Source organism: Oratosquilla oratoria, chromosome 8 (assembly GCF_046742065.1).
Source record: "Oratosquilla oratoria isolate Oo_2021 chromosome 8, ASM4674206v1, whole genome shotgun sequence".
NCBI classification, from domain to species: Eukaryota; Metazoa; Arthropoda; class Malacostraca; order Stomatopoda; family Squillidae; genus Oratosquilla; species Oratosquilla oratoria.
In genome coordinates this window covers 7,454,732-7,460,591 of record NC_134784.1, presented here as the reverse complement: position 1 = coordinate 7,460,591, position 5,860 = coordinate 7,454,732, and positions in this window count along the sequence as shown.

The following is a 5,860-nucleotide window of genomic DNA, read 5'->3' as shown; positions in this document are numbered from 1 at the left end:
GGTCATGCCCCTGCCCTGTGCCAGACCCCCAGCTTACGCCTGAGGGCAGAATGTACTTGGCTCTGGTAGTGCGTAGATCTACGAAATAAAATCCGTGATATCGCAGCAAACGATGTTTCGCTTAACCACAAAAATGTAGGTATGCTGAAAAGATTCTATGGCACGTGTTATTACTTCACTCTTTACAATTTAAGGACCCAATGTCTGTGCATGGTGATGTCTCGGCATTCAATTTGTCTAAGAACATAGAAATCCATATGAATAGCATAAAATCGCGCAAAAATATCTATGAAGCTTTGTCGCATACTGGCATAGAAATTTCTTATATTGGTATGTAATACGAGAATAATTTTCTCGCACACAAAAACGTAGTACTCGTGTCAACGCTGTATTTCTCCTATTTTTTATATTTTGAGATTTATAGGTGAAACATTTCGTATCACGATATTGAATTTGTATATTAGAGCGCTCGCACGCTTTCGGAATGCATCTAGAATGCAGGGACTCATAAAACCATCGATATTTTTACATTTCTAGTTTACAGATCTCAAAAAATTATCAGGGTCACCCCTAATATACTAGAGTTTTCTCTCAAGGATGATAATAGAAAATCGAATTTATTGCGATTTTTTTATATGCTACTTCTTTTATCTCTACAAAACTAAAGAAAATAAATAAATAAATAATAATAAATAATAAACAAACACATAAATAATGATAAATAAATAATAATGATAAATAAATAAGGTAAAGTATGATAAATGGCAGGCATCACAGCATATTCAATATTGCTTAGCCTTAGGTGTGTAATCTAAATTCTAAATGAATCTTAAAAGTTCGAACTGTACTACATTGCACTGCCTCTGTAGGAAGTTTATTCAATTTATTCAGCACACGGTTGGCGGAGTTGTTCCTACCCACTTCCAAATTAAACCTACCTCCTGACCGTTTGAGACCATTGGCCTATTTCTTTTCTAATTCGCATTCAGTGTAAAAATTTCGTCACTTTTGAAGTTGTTAATTCCTTCTATAGTCTAAGACCTGTATCAAATCACCCCAGAGTCTACGCGTTTTTAGGAAAAATATGTTCATATGTTTTAGTTATTTTCGTATGATTTATTTCTGATATTTGGAATAAATTTAATTTGTGGCTCACCGTTGTACTATTTCCAGTCTGACAATGTCTTAATGAGATTCGGTGACCATGCAGATACAACATATTTCAAATGTGGACGAACTAACGATTTATATAACTTGTTAATAACAGACGAGTTTTTAAATCAAAAGATTAAGCAATCAGTCCTAGAATAATATTTGCTTTCTCTGAGGCGGAAATACACTGCTTAGATGATTTCAGAGCATTAATAGTAATTACGCCGAGATCCTATTCACTATCCACTTTTGTTAATGAATTTTCAAATAACTTCTAATCGTACTTATTGTTATTTTTGCCTATGTGCATACCCTTGCATTTACTTTCATTAACTATTTTTAAGATAAATTCTGTAGTTTGTATAAATCTTCCTGAATATCTAATTGGTTTAAGTGATCATTTGCCATTCCGCACAGTTTTGTATTATCAGCAAATTTGGAAACAATAGATTTCTGTTTGTAGTCTATATCGTTTATGAATACTATGAATAGAAGTGACCCAAGAACGGAACCCTGAGGAACTCCACTCGTAAAAAAATCCCATCTAGGAGTTTTGCCATTTAGAACAAATCTCTGTTTACAATCGCTTAACCAAATACTAGTCCAGTTTAATAGGCTGCCACTAATTCCATGTGAAGCTAATTTAGCGTGTAGTCTCGTGCGGGAAGGCATCGAAAGCCTTCGCAAATTCCAGATATATTAAATCCATAGTGTTTCTTCTGTCATAATTTGAGATGACTGTGTTGTAGAATTTAAGGAGATTAGTCACGCAAGAACGTTTCCGTCTGAATCCATGCTGTCTATCATTTATTAAACAGCTACTTATGATAGTTTCCATAATTTTTCCTACGATTGACGTTAAGGTTATAGATATAGACCTGTAGTTCATTGGCTTCTTTTTGTCGCCTTTTTTGAATATGGGGGTAACGTTAGCTAATTTTCATTCTCTTGGGACATCTCCGGATATGATTTTTTATAATTTCCAATTAAGATTCTTGGATGCCAACCGTCAGGATCTGGTGTTTTATAAACTTTGAGTTTTTCTATACATCTATTAATATTTTCTTTAGTTACAATTACAGTAATGAGTGAATTTTCCCCCATAGACTTATCTTCTTCTTCTTCTTCTTCTTCTTCTTCTTCTTCTTCTTCTTCTTCTTCTTCTTCTTCTTCTTCTTCTTCTTCTTCTTCTTCTTCTTCTTCTTCTTCTTCTTCTTCTTCTTCTTCTTCTTCTTCTTCTTCTTCATCTTCCTCTTCTTCTTCCTTTTCTTCTTCTTCTTCTTCTTCCTCTTCTTCTTCTTCTTCTTCTTCTTCTTCTTCTTCTTCTTCTTCCTTTTCTTCTTCTTCTTCTTCTTCTTCTTCTTCTTCTTCTTCTTCTTCTTCTTCTTCTTCTTCTTCTTCTTCTTCTTCTTCTTCTTCTTCTTCTTCTTCTTCTTCTTCTTCTTCTTCTTCTTCTTCTTCTTCTTCTTCTTCTTCTTTTTCTTCTTATACTAATATACAAAATATGTGGTCGCAGAATGACCGAAGCTGGGCATTAATGGGTTAATGTTGAAATTCCATATTTCAAATTAAATTTTCAGTTCCGTAATCAGAACAAAAATTGCTTGCGGTTTGCGCCCACTGCAGAAAAATGCAACAGAATCAAGTTTGAAAAATCATTGATAATCTGGGATGAGTTAATTACTATCTGTCAACAGTTTTAAGTTCTGAAACAAATTAGAAAACTGACAATCCACTTGTATTTTCTGTACACATGGGGGTGTCTTACATGTGAATGAAATAGATGGGCTACCAAAGGAACTACGAGTAAAAGGGTTATGACACTGGGCTATTTTTCACTACGAGTAAAAGGGTTATCACACTGGGCTATTTTTCACTACGAGTAAAAGGGTTATCACACTGGGCTATTTTTCACTACGAGTAAAAGGGTTATCACACTGGGCTATTTTTCACTACGAGTAAAAGGGTTATCACACTGGGCTATTTTTCACTACGAGTTAAAGGGTTATCAAACTGGGCTATTTTTCACTACGAGTAAAAGGGTTGTCACACTGGGCTATTTTTCACTACGAGTAAAAGGGTTATCACACTGGGCTATTTTTCACTACGAGTAAAAGGGTTATGACACTGGAGTATTTTTCACTACGAGTAAAAGGGTTATGACACTGGGCTATTTTTCACTCCGAGTAAAAGGGTTATGACACTGGGCTATTTTTCACTACGAGTAAAAGGGTTATGACACTGGGCTATTTTTCACTACGAGTAAAAGGGTTATCACACTGGGCTATTTTTCACTACGAGTAAAAGGGTTGTCACACTGGGCTATTTTTCACTACGAGTTAAAGGATTATCACACTGGGCTATTTTTCACTACGAGTAAAAGGGCTATCACACTGGGCTATTTTTCACTACGAGAAAAAGGGTTATCACACTGGGCTATTTTTCACTACGAGTAAAAGGGTTATGACACTGGGCTATTTTTCACTACGAGTAAAAGGGTTATCACACTGGGCTATTTTTCACTACGAGTAAAAGGGTTATCACACTGGGCTATTTTTCACTACGAGTAAAAGGGTTATCACACTGGGCTATTTTTCACTACGAGTAAAAGGGTTATGACACTGGGCTATTTTTCACTACGAGTAAAAGGGTTATCACACTGGGCTATTTTTCACTACGAGTTAAAGGGTTATCACACTGGGCTATTTTTCACTACGAGTAAAAGGGTTATCACTCTGGGCTATTTTTCACTACGAGTATAAGGGTTATCACACTGGGCTATTTTTCACTACGAGTAAAAGAGTTATGACACTGGAGTATTTTTCACTACGAGTAAAAGGGTTATGACACTGGGCTATTTTTCACTACGACTAAAAGGGTTATGACACTGGAGTATTTTTCACTACGAGTAAAAGGGTTATCACACTGGGCTATTTTTCACTACGAGTAAAAGGGTTATGACACTGGGCTATTTTTCACTACGAGTAAAAGGGTTATGACACTGGGCTATTTTTCACTCCGAGTAAAAGGGTTATCACACTGGGCTATTTTTCACTACGAGTAAAAGGGTTATCACACTAGGCTATTTTTCACTACGAGTAAAAGGGTTATGACACTGGGCTATTTTTCACTACGAGTAAAAGGGTTATGACACTGGAGTATTTTTACTACGAGTAAAAGGGTTATGACACTGGGCTATTTTTCACTACGAGTAAAAGGGTTATCACACTGGGCAATTTTTCCTCCCACATTCTGCCCCCAAACTCTATTTGAATAACCAAAAAATAACTTCGTTTACAGAAATCTAGACTTCTCTAAGAAAATGTCGACCGTACGTTGAACAATTGTATAATTTTACAACCTCTTTGTTTATCATTCAGCTTTGCTATACAGTGCATGACAGAAAGAGAATTTGATATTTGGAAATCTAAAAAGAAAAAAGATATTATAACCAGGGTCGTTTTTACTTATACGAACTCTCAACCCTTAGCTATCAGTAGGAATGGTGATGCCATGGAAATGCTGTAATGATTATAATTTATCTTATATTATTTGTTTTTGTTTTGTTACCATTTGTCTGTCTGATTTTCATTTATTATTAGTTATATGTCAATTTATTATTATTTACTATTTACCTGTTTGTTTATTATTTAACTATACCTATGCATTTATTTATGTATTTTATTTGTTATTTACATTATTATATTTTTTATTTATTATTTTATTATTAATATGATTCTTTTTTTCGCATCCGACCTAGATATGGATCAAAAGGTCTCCTCTCGGCATGCTCCGCCTTTGTAATCCTTTGTAATAATTGAAATCGCCTGGCCCCAGGCATGAAGGCAAGCAGGCAGGCAGGCAGGCAGGTGGTGGAAAGATTTTTATTATCTTGTCGGCGATATGTAACCAGCGCCTCTATCCTAAGGGACTCTTGCGCCGAAGTCAAGGTGATGGTGGAGATTTAAGGATGGCAGTAAGAGACAGAGAAAAAGTTAGAAATGGTCAGCATTTAATTATTAATTGATTAATTAATTGATTAATTAATTAATTAATTCGTTTATCTATTCATTTGTTTATTTATTTATTCATTTGTCTCTTTATTTACTTATTTATTTATTTATTCAATCATTTATATATATTTTTTACTTATTTATCTATTTACTTTTTAACTTTCCTTTGCTACTACACTTTCAGAGGGATTGGCCTGTTGAGTGTAGTAGGGAAGGCTTATGGGAGGATCTTAATTGAGAGGATTAGGAGAGGAACAGAAGGAGTAATTGGTGAGGAACAGTGTGGATTTAGGACGGGTAGAGGTTGTGTAGATCAGATCTTTGTGGTAAGACAGATATGTGAGAAAGCTATAGGAAAGGGGAAGGATGTTTTTTGGGCTTTTATGGATCTGGAAAAGGCTTATGATAGGGTAGACAGAAAGGGATAGGAGGAAAGCTTTTGGGAGCTGTCAAGAGTTTTTATGAGAGTAGTAGAGCATGTGTTAGGATTAGAAATGGAGAGAGTGAGTGGTTTGAAGTAAAGGTGGGACTTCGTCAAGGATGCGTTATGTCGCCCTGGCTGTTCAACTTATACATGGATGGGGTGGTGCGAGAGGTGAATGCTAGGGTAGTGAGTCAGGGATTAGAAATGGTTAAAGAAAATGGAGAAAAGTGGGAGGTGAGCCAGCTGTTGTTTGCGGACGACACTGCGCTTG